Source organism: Dicentrarchus labrax, unplaced genomic scaffold (assembly GCF_905237075.1).
Source record: "Dicentrarchus labrax unplaced genomic scaffold, dlabrax2021, whole genome shotgun sequence".
Taxonomy (NCBI): Eukaryota; Metazoa; Chordata; class Actinopteri; family Moronidae; genus Dicentrarchus; species Dicentrarchus labrax.
Window position 1 is genome coordinate 16,721,293 of NW_026136707.1, and position 22,575 is coordinate 16,743,867.

General features: G+C 38.4%; 1 protein-coding gene across 1 annotated transcript in view; it reads left to right on the plus strand.

Moving 5' to 3' along the window:
• The window catches only part of cdkal1 (CDK5 regulatory subunit associated protein 1-like 1), a 224,225-nt gene that overhangs the window by 95,466 nt on the left and 106,184 nt on the right, over positions 1–22,575 (plus strand). The window lies entirely within an intron of this gene.

The following is a 22,575-nucleotide window of genomic DNA, read 5'->3' on the forward strand; positions in this document are numbered from 1 at the left end:
GCCTCCCTCTGCTACTTCTGAACATCTCGTTCTTCAAGGTGCTAGTAAGCTTTTGGTTACAGTACTGTGAATACACAGATTCTCACATTTATATTATTATATTACATTTTATTTTTACATGTATCCCATTTGTTTAAAAAGCATAGCCAACACTTGTTGGGCTGTGGTGCAAACCAGTGCTTTTGGAACCACCTACTCAAAAAACAAATTGACAGTCAATTGATGAACAGCAGCCTTTTTAATAGCAGATGCTACACTAACAAATAGGCCTGAACGATATGAGAAAATAGGCCAATTTGAAGTTACTTATCTAATGTATTATTCCCTTTACAAAAGCAAAACCTCATTCTAGAGTATGACCAGCACAACGTTGGATACGGTCAACATAGGACTCATGTAGGCCAAGTCTATGATGAAATAAGATGAATTGATGTGAACATTAATAGATGAAAATAAATATGAATCTTACTGATTTCCAGCAAGTTACAGTAACTCTGCTATTGCCTGGGTCATTTGGCAGTACTGCTTTTAATCTCGTTCATAAGGAGTTATACTCTCGAACATTTCAGGTAGTGATTCCTGCCAGGTGGTAGTTGGCCTGTTGACACATTCGGAGTCGGGTTTTTAGCCATGAAATCGTCATATGGGGCCATTGTGTGGTCATTGTGAACTCAAAATAGGTTTTTAGCTATAATTTATGAATGAATTGGGCAATTAGAGATTTTACATACATGTTGACTGAGGCAGCACAATGAGTAAACAATAACTAGCACAGTACAGGCATCTTTCCATCTCATCCACTCTGCCTTTTAGTTAGTGCCTCAGTCTGAACTTTGAGCGAGAGAGAGGCAGAGATTCTTGCTGGCACAAGAACGCACCACTGACACAGTTGCAAATTCTTACAAACCCTTAAAAGTTGTAATGTGTATGACTGGGTATGATTTGGTTTAACCTGTTTCCAAAAAACACAAGGGGTTGTCTTAATAAAGGTACCAAAAGAAAGTCATCTTTTTTGGCAGGATCACAGCAGCGATGCGAAGAAATAACATAAAGCTACTTGTTACCAGGTATTCTACCCGGTATGGATTGGATGCTTGCACGTATTTTGTCAGATAGCCTCGAGTGTTGCTGTATGATGTTTGACTCTGCCACAGCAATAGGAAAGATCAACTGTTTATCTGGAGCCGTCTGCTAGCAGCACCTGTCGCTACCAACGCAGTGGTCTCATTGGCATGAATAAGGAGCCAGGGATTTTTTTAAACAGTGCTATTGTCGGTGTGAACATAGCCTCAGTTTATATCTGGGTAATGAAAAACAAGAATATACCCTTGACAAGGACATGGCTTTCTAAGTCCCAACCAGAGCTCTTTAAAACAGCTGCATCCATGCCACTGCAGTGCCCGGGGGTGGGCAGTCAAGGGCAAACTCACCAGCTGCTTGATCCTAAGTGGGTGTATTTGTGTGGGTGAAGATATACCTTCCCTTTACACTTGTTGGAGAGGAGTTACAAGTATGCGGGGGATTTTTGACTTTTAGGAAGAATTTGTTGTGTGACTCACAGTGCTTATATCACTGTCCTGTAATGTAAACATTTCCCCTCAGTGTTGTGCTTTTTTTTAATCAATTATCCCAAATACTTAATGTAGTGAAATTCAGTGACAGCCTTGATGAAGAACATACACAATAGTCATAAAATTAATAAATATATAATCAATTAAACCACCAGTCACAAAACCAACATTTACTTTAAAAATGTGTAATAGACTTTTAATTATAGATATTTGGTTAACCATAGCTGTAGACAAGCAGGAACCTCAGTTTGGAGGTTAGTTATTGTGTGTGTGTGTGTGTGTGTGTGTGTGTGTGTGTGTGTGTGTGTGTGTGTGTAATCCGTTAAAAACACAGGAAACATAAGTGTCAGAGACGGTTAGTTGTTGTTTTCAAAACAGTGAAAGAGGAAGCTGGAGGTTACCGCCTGTCATGATTTATGGACGGTTAGAATAAGACAGAGACACAGAGATGGGTAATGAGAGAGGAGAGATGAGGTTTCACTATCTATCCACTGTTCTCTGTGTTGAAAACAGACAAAATCAAGTGTTTTAGTTCATAAACCTTTCAAAAATGTTGTTCTTGCTGATCCATTTTAGCCCTCCGTAGCTCCATTCATGTACACAAACATTCTTTTCCATCCTTATTATCTTATTTCTTACTTATTGTAACCATTTCACCAACACTCAGACACACACAAACACACACAAGCGTGTTTAGCCCAATGGAAACACTGTAAGACAAACAGTTTGTCAACCTAGTTTCCTGATTCTTCTTGACCATGTTGTAATTGTTTCTCTTTCACCCACACGTGCACCCACAGACACAAATATACTCACACTCACTGGCAAGTGTGATAAGCAGGTTTCATCTCAGGAATAGTTGGGCGTTCACACCTTTTGGCTATCTAATGTATATTTTGACTGTCACATATAATATATTTCTCTTTCGTTGAACAAATAGAATTATCTCCCACATTTATGAACCAAAGGCATGCTGTTTACTTCATCAAATGTTTTTGTTAGGTTTGGAATTACATTATGGCTCTGCAGCAATGTCCCTTTTTCTTTCTCACTCTCACTCTATTAACCACCTTTTTCTTATCTCAAACAAATTGAGCCTCACAAATAGGCTGCAATTCGATTTGCTATTTGATGTCTTTTGAATAAAAAAAAGGCTGCAAGTATGAATGCTAATTTTGATTGGGCTAGTCAGCCAGCGTCGGGTGTATTTGATTGGTTTATCCTAGGGAACTTTGAAAGGATTTATGGGATTTATTCAAATGCGATTTGAGGTAAATAGCTCTCTTTCCATCTGGAAAAAAGAGAGTGAGTGAGTGCACAGCTTTTAAAATAATCTGAATTATTCAAATGTATGAATGTATAATTTTTAACATCAGAGAGGTTTGTTAATGTATGCAGGTAATGGAGGCTGGGGATGTCATAGGAAATGACAAGGTTGTGGGTGTGAGTGTATGGGTGGGGAGTGTGTGGGAGTTCATATGCATAGTTTTGTGTGTGTCAGAAACATATTGGGAAACAGTGATTTTGCACGGGTTGATGTGTGTGTTGGCACAGAAGTAGGTATCTTCAGGTGTGTGTGTGCGTGTGCGTGTGTGTGTGTGTGTGTGTGTGTGTGTGTGTGTGTGTGTGTGTGTGTGTGTGTGTGTGTGAGAGAGAGAGAAACAGCCAGAAGTAAAAAAAAAAAAAAAATCATAGTCATAATTCTAATCATATTCCTCTGAGTGAGCAATTCTGGAGATGGCAATATTCTCCACGAGGTCAGAAAAGTAGATGGAAGGTCTACAACCTCCATCCGCCAGCAGCCTGCCAACAAACCAGTGACTGCTCTAACCTTCATTCAAAATATCTGGGCAAGTTAGATTCTTGTTTTACTCACATGGAAATTATGTACAACTGTTATTATGACCAATATGGGTTTTGTGTCTGATTGCAATTATTTTTACTAATATTTTTCTATTTTTTACGTTGAGTTTTTAAAACCCCTAAATCAGTCCTCTTGTCGGTGCACTAGCCAAATTGACAGGGCTGAGTCTCCCATCAAGGCAGTCCCTCTGCAGCAATGGACAGGCTGCAAAAACCTGTAGGGCAAAACAAGTCCTCACACAATTTTGGACAAAAGCACTAATCACAGTAGAGGGGTAATTTTAAATTGTAAGCATAACGGTAACAAAGATATATTCTACCAAATGCTGCTCTCACCGGTCATGTGATGTCGGATGATGATGTGTGACTAGACCTTTTAATTAGGTGTGTGTGTGTGTGTGTGTGTGAGAGAGAGAGAGAGAGAGAGAGAGAGAGAGAGAGAGAGAGACTGGGGACTTGCTGTGACAAATATTCAGTTAGAAAATAAGTATGAATATAACTACATGACTCATTGGGATGTTTCTGCTCTATATCATAGAGAAGCCATAATCTATACTATAATAGATTTTATTATTTTTGTTTATTTGGAACTTCACTGGTTTCTCTTCTCACATTCAAGGCAGCCTTAAAAGCATCTTTAAAAAGACTTTAACCTCTGGGACTTGAAGAGATACGCTATCCTGCAACCATGGTGGCTGACCCTTAGAAATGTGCAAGGAGTCATGGGGCAAGTCAGAAACAGTGAGGTGCCAGGGAGAGAACTCTATTTTTGTTGTGGTCTGTAAACACCCACTGTGACTATCGCCTAGTCGTTTTAAACTATCAGCATTGTGTTTTTGAAATGGCCCTGTCTAAAACAGAACGTGAAGCTTCATAGATACAGACACACTGCTATCATTCCCACATGACACACTACATTAGCGTGCAACATGTGTCTTATCAAGCACGACACAGCTTGAACTGGGCTCTAGTGAGTGTTTGCATACTGACAACACATAACTGAAACCTCTTATCACCATATTGTTTTTTCTCTAGATCTGATAAATGGTGCTTTTTGTACGTTTTGTAAAATGTTTGATGCACTAGACTTTAATCACAAAATCACTGAAAATGCAATATAATGCCTGGATGTCAACATTGAACATGAGAATTTTGTTTTGTACAGGAAACGAACAATATAATCATATTTTTACTTACTTACACTCTTCACTTACTTTTACAAGTCCTGTTTTATGATAACATTATACATTGAAGGCAAATACATCCACTTACATTCACACATATCATCTGCTGTTTCTGTCATTTCCACATGACTGATTCCATCAGTGTCAAACACAGATATTAGCAGAAATGACACTGCTTAGTTTCCTGGCTCCAGCTGGATGACATATGACAGCCACAGATAGACAGACATATATGTGGGCTAGCTTGTTGGCTAGCTCCAACATCTGTGACAGGTGTCAGCTCCTGTTTACCTCCACTGTTGCGGCTACGTGACACATGGACAGATGAGGCTGCCAAAGTCTGGCAGGAATTGTCCTCTATGGGTCAATGGTTTCAGGTTGGGTGTTCAAGTTAAAGTTTAGTGGCTACATTTGAGTTACACCTTAGATGAGATTACAAGAAAAGTAAAAGAACCCTGTGAGGACAGTTGGTCATCAAAGCAGCAGAGAATGTGGATGATTAAGAGTACGGTAATGCAGGAAATAAACAGTGTCATTTCACAGATTTAGAGGGTCAAACCAGATATGAAGGTGTGCATGTTCAGTAGCTGTGAACATTATCAGGTACTTTTTCTGCCGAAATGGAGAGCACATATTGGTACAGATCTGTATGCATTGTGACCAGTCTGAACTGTACATTTGGCATTCTTTCAAGTAAAGAGATGGCGGTAAGAAGATTAAGAGAAAGCTCGCCTCTATTTTGTCTCTTATTGATTGAGAGATGAGCAAGAGTGGAAATGGAGACACAGAGGCAGATGAGCTGAGAGACTGAAATATTGATAGGAGCACATTGATCATAGTTGAGTCACCACCATCAAAGTGCTCTCTATTGGAAAGACCATGTGGAAAACTGCTGAGCATGCAAGCACTAACACAAATATCCTGTGTGTGTGTGTGTGTGTGTGTGTGTGTGTGTGTGTGTGTGTGTGTGTGTGTGTGTGTGTGTGTGTGTGTGTGTGTGTGTGTGTGTGTGTGTGTGTGTGTGGAAGCAGTCAAATTTATTATCCTCTGGGAAAGCTCTCATGGAGAAGCTAAAAATGGATTTTCTGAATCTCCTCCAGGCCGATAAGTTGCTGATATTTTTCACACAGACAGAAGTTTCTCCATGTGTGCTCTTCTGCACTGAGAAATAGTTCATACTCCAGCATCAGTTTTTCAGGATCTTTCTGTTGTGTAGCCAATAAACTCAAAACAGACTTCATTCACACATAGACACCCACCCCAGAGTTCAAACATATGTCACCACCACTGAAGCATCAGGAAGTGATAACAAGTCTTACTTTTCTTTACATAATTCTTTTAAGAATCATCTTACTTTTTTTAATGTGTTGAGCATGATGCTAACAGTAGACAAGATTGAGGGAAGGAGTTCAATTCTCAGTATGCTCGGTGAAACACAACACTAATGGCAAATATTTTCTTTCCACTTGGAGAACCCAAGCTTTGAATAGTCATATATTTTGGTAAACATCCAAATTAAAGGTCTGTACAGAAGACAGGTTTGTGCTGGAGTATGTGGGGGAAAAAAAGTATCCAACATAATCAGAAAGGCTTCGTAGTACGTTTGTGGTTAGGGTGTATACTTTATGAGCATACTAAGAAGATTGTGAGACTGCAGTCTCTGACTTTTATGGTGAAAATCTGTATCCCGGTAGCTCACTTGGTTGAGTGTGCGGCCAATTTAAGGCTTATTTCTCACTGCATCGTCACAGGTTCGATTCTAACCCAGGGCCTTCTGCTCCATGTCATCTCCTCTCTGTCTCCCCACTTTCCTGTCACTTATCATCTGACAGCGCCAGCTCACTGTCTGTAAGAGAGACGCTGAGACACTAAACAAGAGAGAGAATTAGAGATATTTATCTATTTTTTTAGTCTCTGTTCTTCTTCCATATTAAATGTCTTTTCTTTGTCTTTTGCTCTTAAAGTTCAGCTAAACTGCTGTCGTCCTTCATTTGCGTCCCTACCTCTGTCTTCTTGTTTGACCTCTTTTCATTCCCTCCACAGGCTGGACAAAAAGACAACAGAGGGCGGTGTGTGTGCATGCATGCATTTGTGTGTTTGTGCGCGTGTACCGTCTTGTCCTGTGATTTAGTGCCAAGCTGGCAGCAGAGACTAGTGAATAGGGGGCCCCTTTCACACAAAGAGAACACGGATACACACACACACACACACACACACACACACACACACACACACACACACACGCACAACTCACAACTCACAGTCAATGCCAGACTGCAGGCCACCAACTGCACACCTGGCATGCTGCTATTATGTCACCAGTGTGTGTGTGTGTGTGTGTGTGTGTGTGTGTGTGTGTGTGTGTGTGTGTGTGTGTGTGTGTGTGTGTGTGTGTGTGTGTGTGTGTGTGTGTGTGTGTGTGTGTGTGTGAGACTGTGTGTGAGAGATTGTGTAAGTCCAGCAGACACCATCTGCTCTGTCCTCTGTGAACTTGGGTCCACACCTCTCCTCTCTCCCTTCTCCACTATAACAAAATATTGTAAAGCCTTTTTAAAACACCATACATTATAGCACTACTGTCTTTCCCCTGTGCTGCTCAAAATATCTCATTTACATGTGAAATATATAGTGGAGCTACTAACAGTTGTACCTTATAATGTAGCTGTAGTTTTGTAAGTACTTTCAGCGCACTGGAGTACACTGAAGAGTTCATCAAAGGCATCCAAATGCGTAATAGCATGAAGGTGTATGATTAGAAATTGAGACAGCTGAAGACCAGCAAAAATGGCTTTCCGAGCAACAGTTTAAGATATACTACAGATTTTATTCATAGTTTAAAGAAAGACAGTCAATATTCCTAATTTCAGTTTTCTCTCTGTTAAACATCTTTCTTCTCTATTGTCACTTCTCCTACCTTTTAAGACACATTTTCTTCTTCTCTTTGTGCCCCCTCTTCTCCATCTGTTTTTTTCCCCTTTTCTCTTACATAAAGGCAGTGTTACTGTATGATCCTGCTGCACACCCCTGTGTGGGGGAGGGGAGAGCAGTTCTACATTAAGTCAATAGGTGGCAGTAAGACACTTACATTCACACCCAGACCATGTGCTCGTCTCACTGGCCTTGTTATTGTCTGTATGGCTTTACACACACATACACACAGTCTCTCATACACACACCAAGAGAAGTCTTGTGTCTGTTAAAATGTTTAGCTGCTGTAAGTCCTCTGACTCACATTTGGCTTTAAGTTGTTCCTCCCAAAACGCCACTGTGTGTGTGTGTGTGTGTGTGTGTGTGTGTGTGTGTGTGTGTGTGTGTGTGTGTGTGTGTGTGTGTGTGTGTGTGTGTGTGTGTGTGTCCGTTCCCTTTCCCAAGCAGTTAAGCACACTATTGCTTTGTTGTTTACATACAAACTTCTGCCTTGTTAGTTAGTGCCAGTAACAAAAGATAAAAAATAAATGCCACCCTCTTGCTATTGTAGCCTTCTGTAATGATTAACTACTCAAAGAAACCATTTATTTTGGGCAACCCCCTCTCAGTTCCCCTGCAACCTTGTTTTGTGCTAACCCTGTTAGAACAGGCTATCAGGAAAAGAAATAGACAAAATAAAAATACTCTTTAGCATATGGTTACATCATAATCAGTGAAGAGTGAGTGGCAGGTCAGAATTCCAGTATATGCCTGAATCTGCTGATTAAGGCATAAAGTGGTATCAAGCAGCTTTTGTTTTCTCTATGCCAAGTTTTTCCCCCTTTTTCCCCTGCCCTAATCATTCTTCTCCTCTGTACAACTTACTCTTATGTTTCTTTTCCCTGTCACATCCTATCTTTCTGCACTTCTTCTTGTCAAAGTTTGGTACCTGATATTTTTTTCTCAAATAAAATATATTGACATAATACTGAGTGTCTTTCCTGAGCTAAAACAATCCAAATCAATCTATTTTTTTTTTTTTTTTTTTCATTTGAGTTTAGTATATCCTCCAGGAACCTAAGGAAAAGCCTTTGCTCTCTACTATGACTGATTCATAACCAGTCACTCTACTACTGAAGATAACTACATGACAACAAGGCTGTTACCATAAGCCCCAATGAGTCATGATACACACCAATGTAAAGGAAATAAATAAAAAAAAGTTAGAAGTGGCTCAAGTCCTTAAGTTTGTGTCTGCTTGGAGTCTAGACTTGGAGCTTGGGAGGCTGCAGAAGGAGAGATTAATTGGCCCGTTTAATCTACACAGCCCCTTGTTTGAACCCTTTCAGCTTTTTGGCAGTGTCACAAAACAAAAGCCCTTTAGATACCTGCAGGGATTAAAGTTTCTGCCATGTGGCATATTTGTGTCATGTGGATTTCTGCAAAGACTGCTTTAGATAAGTAATATGTACATGATAAAAGTAGGGTATTGAGTGGCTTATAGTAGCACAGTATAATGACTTACTGAGTGTGTTTATCATAGCATTAAACATATCCACCCTTCAATGTTGCACTTCTGTACAGATCTTTTTAAAGTTTCAGCCTACGTGTCCAACTCCTTATACACAGCTACAGCTAACCGTTATCTGGAATGTGCATTATAGTTAACTCTGTTCTCTCAAAGCAGCATGATTTCTTTGGCTTGTGAACAGCAGAACAAGCTGTGAACACAATATTAACAAAGTATCACCTTATAAACTTGTTAGGTCATATGTGTTAGTGAACAATTGCATATTTACACATCCAGCAAACGGAAAGCAACATTAACATTCATTTGGAGTGTGTTTCTGGCCACCTGATAAATTTAGGTCCAATAATTGCTTCTTATTTAGCTCTAGTGATGGTCTCCACCAACTCTGGAAGGAAAGATATGGCTACTTAGCTGCTAAATGCTCCAGTAAGTCTTTATTTGTCTGCTATTTGGTGATGGGCAGGTAACGTACACAACTTTTAGTTGAAACCGCTGCATCTGGAAACGATGCTGGTCATAGCAGTGAAAGTGAATCAAAATAACCAAGTCCAATGCCAATAAACCATGCCTCTTAAAATTCTTTGATTGGATTAGACGCCACATGTCAAATTTTATGTAGACAAAATTTATATATGTAGGTCACACTATACCTTTCAGAGATTTCACTGGGTGTTTTATGGAGAAACTCCCTCATTCTACCTTTTCTCTTCACTTCTAAACATGCTGTAGGTATAAACATCCTGTATTTTGAATCATCATGAGCAAACAATATATTTAAAACATTTATAATCACAACTACATTTGGTTCAAAGACAATTCATTCAAAGTTGACATGCAAGCAAAATGTGAACTCATTCTCTCCGTTCTCGATTTTTCTATGGTACCGGTCTCCTATCTTTTACCACACACACGTCACATGTGCACCCACTTAACACACGATTCAAAATTAATTGGTTATTCTACCTGTAATTAACTTGAACCTCACATCAATGTTTTGATCAACACAACTCATTACCTGTAAAAGAGAACGAAATCAAAAGAGGGAGGCTAATGAAAGCCTGAGGAGTGAGACTGAAAAGTGCCAGTAAGAGAATGAGAAGGAAAGTTGTACATTGTTAAAATATATCTTGATTAGATGTGTGGCTAAATCTGTTTTTCAGTCCTTAAAAGATGTAGTTAGCTTATTGAGCAAGCTTGTTCCTTTGTTTTTCATGAGAATATTACCTTGAGAAGAGTTGAAGACACACAGAGAGAAATGAAAAGTCAAACAGGTAGTGAGATTATTCAGTCTTCAATCTAAAACATGCAACTGTCCCACTTTTGCTCTGGTTGTTTGTCTGTTTTCCTGTCTGAATCCATTCCATCACTCCACTCCCACTTCACTCCCCATGATGGTTCTATCTTTGTGTCTTTTGCTTTATCTTTCCCCACTCTGCACCCTCTCCCTGTCATTAAGTCTTCTCCTTCTTTGATCTTCTCTCATTTTCAATCAATTCTATCTCCCTCGCATTCTCATCTTTCTACTTTGGTTCAAATCAATTTTCCTTGCCCCATCGCTTTCTGTGTACATCTTTCTAACTTAATCACTTTTTGTCTTATCAGTCTCCTTTTTAGTCTTTGAATAACATTTTCTCAGGTAACTACTCTACCTGTTTTTCAATCTCAGGTTCTGTTTGTAGCTCTGCTGTCCTTTTCAACCACTATACTACATTTTTTGTTTTATCGTTCTCTCATTTAGTTTGCTTTCGGCTGTTGAGCCTCTATTGGCTTATCTGCATTCAGATGGATGGACAAAAACATTGCTTATGAAAAGGCCAAACCTCACTTCATTCCTCACGGCACATACCATCAGCAACTAATTTATCTCCCATTCGGCTGAATGAGTAGGGAGACCCAGCAGCAAACTGTTAACCCTGCAGTCATTTCATGTTATGTAGAAATAATTGATTAACCATAATTTTAGCTGTTTAGTGCTGTTACACTGATGTTTGTACCAGTCGCACAATTGAAGGCTTTAGGCACTTAAATACACAAACAAATATTTATACATTCATTTATTACTTTTACTTAATTACTTAGACTGGCCTGTGGGAGTAGTCAAACAACACCAAGCAATCAAAGAAATGTATTCATCACTATACAACACGAGGCTGTATAACAAAATGAAAGTTTGTAGTTCCTTCATGCTACACACATAGAAAAAGATAAAATAAAAATAATAAAATAAAAATAAAATAAAACAATACATACAGTTATTTATGTACATGTATACATACACATATACACCTTTGCCTGTGTTTGAGCACCAAGCATTATCGATGTAAACACAGAGTCCGCCCCTTCTCGCTCTGTGCTCTGTGAGCTCAGAACACGGTCCGCCTGCTGATGGAGCAGGTCTCTGTAAAGATGTGGGCACAACAATCTCTGATTTCCCATTGTTTAGCCAGTCCCATTTTGTCCAAAACCATATGGTTCCAAGGAAATCGTGTTAAAAGCAGAGGGGGGTAGACTTGACCTGTCATGTTTTGAAGCTTTTGTGGCTTTATCTAAGGGGTTGTCCAGGTGTGCTGATAATGAAATGAGCAAGCCGACTTTGTGTTTTTCAAGTAAACTATTTTTTAAATAGAAGTAGGGGTAGATGTCACACATTTTACCACAAAGAATGTTGATTCTTTTTTTTTTTATTTGGATATTGCACTTGACCATATTGCAGTGTTGATAATGTTTCAATTAATTGTGCAGCCCTATATAGAAGGCCTATTTAGTTCAGCATTACGATAGTGTGATGGTAAAATTGTTAATGCAACCCTTTCAAGCAGGTAGTATTGCTGTTACAAGTGTTTTCTCTGACCGTTTCCACTCGTTCACTCTTTAGTTGGCAGATAGCCACCCCACACCTCTTGCAAATCTAACAGTTCAAAGAAACTTTAAATGACCAGGGGACTTAGAAGTTTGAATCAGGCAGATTTCAGAAGCACTTTGGAGTTGAGTCCTCTCTTTGACACAACCTGATTAGGTCCTGGTACTGAAAGGCTGCCCTGACTGTTTTCATATCCTCTCTGATAGAAACATGCATTGCACTACAGGACTCAAATTATTCTGCAGTGTTCATAGATCATTAGACACATTTCCCCTCATACCACAATAAAATCTTTTTTTTAACATTCAGACATGCAGAAAAAAAGATTTATGTAACTATCTTTTACGACTCTAAATTGAGTCACAGATTCCAAAAATCAATTTCTGCACATTGTTAATAACATTATGTTGATAAAATAAAAATATGGAACTACACCACAAGGGCACAATGAAGCACCTATGCTATTTTTTTTAAGAGTTCATCTTCACAGAAGCCGAATTGCAGATTTATTATCTTAATAATTTGCTGTTCTATGCAAAAGTGAACTATTTTGTGAATACTCGCCATCGCCCAGAGACTAACAAAGGAAAGGTGAGCACTGCAGCTAGCAAAATTAACTGGCCAACCAACACACTACAACACTTTACACAACTTTCAGGCAGCTTGATCAGTCATTCAGAGTTGTGGATAACGATGGGTTTCTCTGGTAATTGTGCTACAGAGCCAGTGTTCTCCGTTCTCCAGAATGTTAGTCACAGTAATTACACAAAACAAGAAAACCAACACAGAACACAGTCCAGCCAGTGGTGGTGGTCATTGAATTACTTTTATTACAGACAGAAGACTGTAACATGTTTCCAAATTATTGTTGCTGCCTTTTTTCAAACAAAAAGAACACTTATCTACTTTTTTTTCTTTGTCAGACTGTGACCTTCATCTCGGCCAGTTACGTTAGTGGCACCTCTTCTCTCTGTAGCAATTCAGTAGGCTAAAGACATGAGTGAACCACTTGGTACACAGTGAAATGGAGTAAGAGTCTGAATGTAGTTCCCCTTCTCATTATTGTCTTGACACCAACAATCAGAATTAAATTGCGACATTCCTCTAGATTCCCAATCCTACAAGTATTTTTTTTAATAACATGCCTCTCCTGTTAAGTCCATGCTATTGATTCTTGTTTTGGGAATCAACAGGAATGACAGAACTTATGAAAAAAAGGAATATATCAGTGTGTATATCAAGAAAAATACCTCTTAAGTTTAATTTACAGCACTGTACAGTGTTGTATGTGATCGTTCTTGTGTGTGTTTGTGTTTGTCCCCCTGTGGTATATATTTTGATAACATCAGGGGGTCTCTTCACACCCCCTGCAGGAACCAGTTCTCACATAGTGGACCACCCGTGGCCACAGCCATGAGCCCCTGGTGTTGGGTGACATGAAAGGGCTACAGGGGGGACAGCTGACACACACACACATACACACACACACACACACACACACACACACACATATACATACACACACATACACGCACACACACACTTGCTCAAAGAAATGTTTTCAAATGCTGGAAACCTCTGAATATGTCCTCTAGTAAATCTCCCCTCAAACTCTTTTAACTCAAACTCTCTCTGTGCTTCGGGTTGTACTTGGCATTGCCTCTTGACAAACAAGCTTTGTTTTGTCCCACTGCAGTCTAAAAATAATAATTCCCCTATCACAACTAAACATGCACTTTGAAATGCACATTTAAACTCGCTCGTGTCTGCATATGTAGGTGAGTAGAGATGATAACTGAGAGAGGAAGATGTGATGCATTTTAAAATGTTATGTGACAACACTTTTTTCCATGTAGACACAGCACTATTTTGCAGACAGGCGTTTCGTTAGCCAAAGCATTGTAATTAGGAACGGAATGGCTTGATCATATAGATTTTTCAACATCACAGTGTAATGGCAAGCCAAGAACACCATTACCAAGAATATTGCTTCATGCCTTTAGTCTAAGTAAAACTTCTGAAATCCACTGCTTTATCGCAAACAGTAAGTGGGCACCAGTCATCAGTGTATTTTCTTTATTTGTTTACTTTTTGCATTACTAGGTGTTAGAATGAGCAAAAGACAAATGTCAGTTCCAATAGGTGTATCCTGTTTTGTGAATCTTACATTGTGCATCAGTTTAGAAATGAATGTAGCTGGAAACTTTGTGTAGATTGCCTTCATTCATGCAGCTTCAAATTGAATATTCACTTTCAAACTAGTTTTAATGTTTTGGTTTTAGAGTTTGTTTCTTAAGACCTGTGATATTTGAATCTTGCATTAGTCTGATCTGTATCCAATATGCTATTCAAATAATGGAGTACATGCCTACTCATTATGTATATTTTTTCTGCAGTGTTATCAGATGGCATGTTCATGCACAATATGCAAATCAAGTAAGTGGGTGGGGAGCTGGCATTGTCAACCAAACCAAGCAGGTGGAGGGTTATTGCATGTGCTACTCTACAGTCTATTGATGAAGAAGATAACAAATATTTTCCAGGCCTTAGCTGGAGGATGAAGAGCTTTTTATTTTCTATTTAAACATAGAAAATCTAGGATTTAATCTTTTTTTTTTTTTTGCATTTTCAGTGCAAACTGTATTACTGTCTATTTTTCTGTTTGCTGATCCACTGCGCATAATTGACTCTTATATTTTCTCTCATATTTACTTTTTATATCTTTTTAAACACTCATTGACAGAAAACTGCAGTAAGCAGTGAAATAGAACAACATTCAAATTCATAATTTTATCCACAACTTGTTTACCTACTTGTTTTTACCTAGACCACCCAGCTCACATTACATCTGTTGAAACCTGTGCTGTCCCATTTCATTGCCTTAGAAACCTCAGTAATAAGAATAATGTAAATCCTGATCTGTGAGCTAAAGATATAGTTTGGGTTTATGTTTTTTATATTTTAATTCTGGTCAACTGTACCCTGGAGTGTGAATGTCGTATAGCATTTGGTATTAAAGCTGTTTTTGTGTGACATGACTGATGGTGGACAAGATTGACAGAAACGAAACTTCACAGATTGAGCAAAGCAGAGAAACTGAAAAATACAGAGCCTGAGAAGAGAAAGTAAATGGCTGCAGTAGATGACAAAAAGACAAAAATATGAAGAAACAAAAATAATTGAGAGAAGTGTAACAGAAAAAAGAGAAAGGAGTCAATTGCAATTTAGTGAGAAGGAAAACAATAAGATGAGTAGGAGGACACAGACACACACCTAATGTGTACTGAATTCTAAACGTCTTGGTCATATAGATACAAACTGTCCTTAAAAAGAAAATAAATAGTTTCCATCTACATGGAAGAAAACAGCTTGTGGTGCAGCATGACACCTACACGCACACACAAACTTTCGTCCCTGGGTACATGTCGGTACATGTTAGGAACATGTCGGAACATGTCTTCAACATGCAGCTCTCTGCCTGCCTCTTTCTGTCTGCCTCTTGCTGCAGTGTGGCATTTAGCTTCAGTGACAACGTTTACATGCACAAAATATTCCAGCTTTTGGCCTTTTTCTGAAAATGACATGGCAATTGATTATTGATATTCCTGTTTGCATGCAGCTGTGCATACCCCAATTAGTATAACTGTTAATGATGTACTGTATGTCCTACAGATGAATTTCCTTCCTTTTCCCTCTCTATTTTTCCTTTCCTTTCACCCTTTTTCCAACTGCAGTCGTGGTAAAAGTGGAACAGCTGGAGCTGTTTAAGTCATTTTGCCTCTTTGCATCTCCTAAGGGGGATCAATAAAGGAATATCTTATCTTATCAAATCAGAGGTTTTTTTTGTTTGTTTTTTTTTACTTTTTGCAGACCTGTTTGACTGTGTTCAACCATCTTCTTGAAAAGGTTACCATTGCAATATTTGTGCATATCCAAAAACCTGTTCATATCAAGTCTTTCATAATGTTTAAAAGTAGGCGTGTTTCTCCTTCTGACCATAAATGGGGGTTTTCCTTTTGTGCATCTGGCAGGCAGTGTGTTGCAAACTGTGATTAAAAACCCCAATTCCAAATGTGCTGTATACATGTCCAGAGAAGGCCTCTCAAACCCGATTGATATCTGCATCCCACCGGTCTTCAACGAAAAATGATCAATTTGCTAAAAGACCTGATTAGAAATGTCCAAACAGAATATGCTGTTTACATGCCCCTCAAAAGTGGAATTAGTGAACAATGATTGTGGATATAAACATAGTGAGTCCTGTGTTGTAATAATATTTTTCATTCCATCAACAATAACAATTATTGATTTAAAGCTTTTTTTTTTTTTTCAGGGAAATTTTCCTAACCAAAGAAAGACAGCTTTGTAGTTAAAGCAGTGTGTGTGTGTGTCTGTGTGTGTGTGTCTGACTGTCTGACTGTGACTGTGCTGACACTTTGCTCTCTAGCTGTAGTGAATGTCACTCCAGGTCTACAGCTGAAGAAGCCACTGAGTGTTTCTGCCTGACTGGACAGCCTGTCGCCACATCTGTCACTTTGCAGAAAACCCTATGCCTGATTCCCATTGCGTGCTTGTGTGTGTGTGTGTGTGTGTGTGTGTGTGTGTGTGTGTGTGTGTGTGTGTGTGTGTGTGTGTGTGTCTTGCTTTGCTGTATAGCCCCTTACCTCATAGCTAGAATTGTGTGTTAAGATTTCTCTGTGTGCATTACTTTTCTCTTGAGCTTTTAGTTTCTGCAGTAGTAGTAGTCACTGTCATTAAAGATCCACCTGAAACACACGTTCATGTGCATACCTGCACTCACACAGTCCAAAAAGCTTCATCATCACCATTCATCTTTGAGAGAGAGAGAGAGACAGAGAGAGAGACAGAGAAAGAGAGAGAGAGTCCAACCCTCTCTGAAGCAGTTTGTTTATCAGGACACATTTCTGTACCCACTCTGTTCTGAAGTGACCATGAAGGATGAGTGTGAGGGGATGATGATGTGTTCATGTGTAGGTATCTCATTGACAAACATTCCTGGTGTGTGTGTGGGGTTGTGTGTATGTGTGTGTGTTCGCAACTGACATAAATCAACCAGTGTCAACAACAGCTTTTATAAGCTCGCAGCACTTTCTCTCGTGCAGTTCTCTTCTTTTTGCTCCTTTTCCACCTCTTTTTCTTCCTGTTACTCACTCTTCCTGTGATACGGAACTGTACTGTACATCTTGGTCTCGGTGTAGAATTAGAATGTAGCATAATTTGTGACATGAGCGGAACTGGCTAGAGTATATTTGTGTGCTAATACAAGATATTAGACAGATTTTCAAATAATCTCTTACTGGGGATAAGAAACTTTTTTTAAAAATACTATGAAATGTACAATATTAATAAGTTTTCAGCTTTTGATAAAATAATGTAGCTCAACCTTTAAAAATGAAATATCCAGTGCAATTAAAGCCTTTTTTGTTTTTATAGGTAAAATGTTTTTTTCTTCATGTGACATTTGTTGATTCGCTTTTCAGTTATCCACTCACCTACTGCATGCAACTGACGCCAATCAGATCTGTACGAGTGACCAGTGATCTCACTGAAAGATCAAATGTGGGTTGAACACATGCAGAGTCCCCAGTGTCATAGTGTTGTTGTAGTGTATGTTAAAGTGGTGTTGCTGTGTGGCCTGGGAGAGGATTAAAGAGTTGAAAAGAGGAAGAGGAAGGTAGTAAGAGAGAAGATGGGTGGATTGGGATCAGTTGGCCTGCATATGGCCTATCTGTTCCTCAGTTTGTTAACTCAGTAAACAAACCCCAGTAAAAATACTTATGTTTACATAATAAGATAATGTTTACAGATCTACTGACTAAATTAAGTCACACACACAAACACACACACACACACACACACACACACACACACACACACACACACACACACACACACAACATGTAATTACATTTGCAAATTTCCAAATACAGTTCCAAACACACACACACAATATATTATCACTAACTTAATTAACAGACACACACAGGGTACAAAAAAGTTTGTGCGGGCTTGCTACAGTAACTCATTCCATAGACAAGCACACAGGCTAAGTGAATTAACAAACACAAACATGATGCCTGCTGGTGGGTCATGAATATATTAGCATAAATACTGACCAGACATATTATTTATGAAATTAGTGCCTGCACAAACACACACACACACACACACACACACACACACACACAGCTCTTAAAGAAATTAGGTCAACAGCCTTGAATTGGACGAGTTAAACCTTATTATGTCCAATTAATAACATAACTGTATTACTGTGTGTGTGTGTGTGTGTGTGTGTCTCCACTGCTTTGACATGTGAGATTATCTATTACCCCCTCAATGACTATTTGATATGAACTAATTTCCATATGTAATCTCAATGTTGAGACGAGTGTGTGTGCACGTGTGTGCTTAAGGCCTTTAGTGCCTTGCAGTTCTTGGGGTCTCTGAAGCATACAGAAATGGGATCTGCCCCCTATAGCTTCCTTTGACTCTCTTCCCTCACACTGTCTGTGTCTCAGCTTCCCTGTCCTCTAATCCACGCGCCCCATCAGCTATTCATCCTCCCCCCTGGCCTCAACTCATGTGCTTTTAATGACGTACAGTACAAGTTCATTATCTTGATAGACAGACATTGGTTCAAATCTCCAGACAGTGTAAATAATCCCTGTTTGATAGATAACCCCTGCTTCATACAATTATATAACTCGCAGTAACATACTGAAAGATTTTTCTTTTTTTCAAACATTTCAATTAGCGCTGATAATAGTCAGTAGATTGACAGGTGACATTTGTGATAATAAATTCAAATTTTAAGTTATTTATCAAATAAAAATGTGAACCATTTGCAGGTGATAGCATTTCAAATGAGATGATCTGCCAGATAGTCTCTCAGACAGTTGTCTTTGGATCACATTAACATACAGTTTATCAGCAGAATATATGAATTTGACCTATTGTGACAACTGCATCTTTCACTTCACTCTCCTGTGTAATTGCATTCATTGCTTGTTAAGTGACACTAATGAGAACCTTTCTTAATCAGAACAGATAACAAGGGCTGTTGATTGCTAACAAAATCACCAATAACGTTAGTTGCACTCCTGAATAAAATCCTTCTATGTAAAGAGTTTGCGCACAGTCTCTCTTACTTATTATGTCCTGTTTGTTGTTCGGTATCTATCCTACTTCCTTATTTTTTCATCTGTTTTTTGGGATGTTGTTTTTTAATAGCTATGCACAGGTAAATAAGGACAACTCAACTACTAAAGACTGGCTGACTCAAACTATTGTAATAATACAGTTACCTACTGCTCATGCATTCAAATTTAAATAACCTAGAAGTGGTTAACCAGCATATATCACATGCATATGTCTGCCGCTTATTCACCCATCTAATTCATAGACCTACATGCCCTGTTCAGGATGGCAGGTGCTGGGGCATATCCGAGCATTCACTGCATAAGAGGCAGGCCAAAATGTGGACAGGCTGCCAGTCTATGACACTCTAACACAATTAGGACATAGAGCATACAGGGAAAACCCATGCTAATTTGAAGCAACACTGCTAACCACTGCGCCAGGATGCACATTTTCTGAGATTCTTGTGTTATGTTGCACTTGAGACATGGCAGGAAAGGAAAATATTTTTTAACCATTTCACTGTCAAATGAGGGCTAAATAAAATTCCCCAAGATAGTACAAGTGGACTAACTGTACTTTTGGGGGTTATGTGTAAAACATGTTTACACTTGTTGTAAAACTAAAACTTGAAAGATGTTGCCAGCTTCTCCAGATCAAACTACTGGTACTGGCAGGCTGTAATTTGGCCATTTAGTTGAATCGGCAACTAAAGAACTGAAAAACAGATTCAGATATCAGATTTGCTGATTAACATTTTCAGTCACAAAATATGAAGCATATTTGTTTATGTTGGTTTGAAAGAAGTTAGATTAATTTATTAATGCTCTTTGGACAAAAGAACACTGAATAACAACATGAAAGTAAATGCAGTACAAAGTATTTCATGAGCTCTGTTAAGTCATTAAGTTAAAGGCTGAATATGCTCAAAGCATAGGGGATAATGTTTAATAGATCACAGATTATATGCACTTGAAGATGATATACTTCAGCCATATAGGCAATCTTTCCTAACATTTGTTTTCTATGAAAATTAATTCTATAAAATCGAATTTTCATTTAATTTTGTGAACACATTAGAAATATAATTTAATCTATATTACATAAAGTCTACAAAAAGCACTTTCAGAGAATTTATAAGTTATCGTCAGCTTGTGGCTTTTTCTTTATATTAGTTCACTGTACCTCCTTTGAATTCACAGAAAGTACCAGTGGCTTGCAGCGTTATGGGCAGTTAAAGGGCTCTTTCTGGTCCCTTTCTCTTATTTCTCTTATTTCTCTTATTTCTCTTATATGCAGCAGTTCATCAGCTTTGGAAGCTTCACAGGATTCTTCCTCTTTGACAACACACACACACACACACACACACACACACACACACACACACACACACACACACACACACACACACACACACACAGAAAAGATGAAAGAAGGGATGTAACTTCTCTCCCAATTATTCCCTATATATTCAGATACACACTTGCCCACAAACACACACACACATACATACAACACAATCACACACAGTACTTGGAGGCCCTCTGCCAATTACCTTTGATATATCCATACAATATGTCTGACCCATATATGCTATAGCATGTTATTCTTATATACTACTTACATTGCATGGGCACACACACACACACACACACACACACACACACACACACATACCTCCTTTGATGTATCCAGACATTTTATCTCTTGCACAGGCGTACACAGAAGGTCATGCCTATAGTTCAGAAACTATGTGAAAGTAGGTTAAAGCTAACATGTTGTTGTTTAAAGGATTGTGTAGGATGTTCATTAAATCCATGCATATGCATGTATATCCACGTGTGCATGCACACAGACACAATCTTGTGCAACATATACACATCAGTGTGCATGCACACATGCATGTATTTAGTGTAAACATGCCTGAGAGACAATATTTGCGTGTGTGTGTGTGTGTGTGTTTGGTTAATCCATGATGATGATGCTACCTGCCAAGACGCCCACGCACCACATCAACAGTTGTTGCTCTAAATTAAGCTGCTTAATTACTGCAATTAAACCCTGTGTGGTGTTTGTGCATGAGTTCTAGTGTGTGAATGAGATAGAATTTATGTGGCAGGGATTGAAGGAGGGCTTGTGTCTGTGTGTATGCTGTATGTGTATTAATATGTAGCTGTCTGTAAAATGCCTGTGAATCAAAGATTAACAAAGATCAAGAATGTCAGTGAGAGCCGTTGAACACAAACCTGAAGAAAAATGGTCAGAATCTGGACAGGCTGTGATTAGTCTTTCATGTTGGCTAATGTCAGCCATATGTCATGGAGGGGTGGATAATATCTGCAGAAGGAAAAGTAAAGTAGTATAAACTCTGTTCTATCGATGATTTCAGTAAAACCTGTAAATTGTAGTTTATTTAGAATAAGCACCAGCAGATTCAGTTAGCGTTCGTTTGATGTAGACAATGGCAAATGCTTCGTTGTTAATACAATTATTACAGTTATTGTAACAAACATTTTTAGGTACCATATAGTATTGCTGTATCCCTGTTCTTCTCCCAACAAACTTTAATAATCAAACCTCACCACACACTCTTTTTTTTCCGTTCTCAGCTTTGCTTATTAGAAGGGTATGTGTTGACGTGTGAGGTCCTGTTCTCTAGCTAGAAAGGTTATTTTTATGAAGTAATATTATTTTCAAAGGAGTAATTGCAGTAGCCACTACAGTGATTGGCTTCCCCACTAAATGTATTATGAAGAATTAAAGGGAATATATACATCATTAATGCACCCTCAACCCTTCTCATAACATACATGCTTTTTGGGCAAGCATGTTATTGAGATGGAAAATCTTTGGTAATCAAAAAGACAAAAAAATAGTTAAATATACCAACCAAGACAACATGAAACAAAATCTATATATGTCTTGTGTTTGAATTGAAATCTGGGAAAATTGTTTATTTTAAAAATGTGTGCATATTTATATTCTGCCTAATTATTGGTCTCCATGGGAACCAACAAGAGGAGAGATTTGCAAAGGGTCAAGGCAAGGGAGTTTCACATGCTTGGGGTTGATTAACAGACAGCACTAATTCATGTAATTTTTGTCTTAGTTGATATGTTTATATTTTGTACTTATTCAGTATCTTTATTTCTTTAACATTTACAAACTGTATTGTTTTCTTATCTGCTATATACTGTATGCTGTTCTATATACCCACATTTTTACACTTGATCTAAAACTAATGATATTATCAACTGTTCCAGATCAGACTACTGGTACTGGCAGGTTGTTATCTTGCTGTTTATTTGAATCCAAACTTTAAACATGCTAGCTAGCAAATTTTAATACCTCACTACTGGATATGCGGTTGATTTAAATGTGTGATTTCATTGCACTGACCACCTGGAGGAGTGCAACTTGATATGTTTATCAACAATTTTCAGTAGCAAAATATGAGGCATATATTTTTTGTTGGTTTTAAGGTCGTCAGGCAAATATATT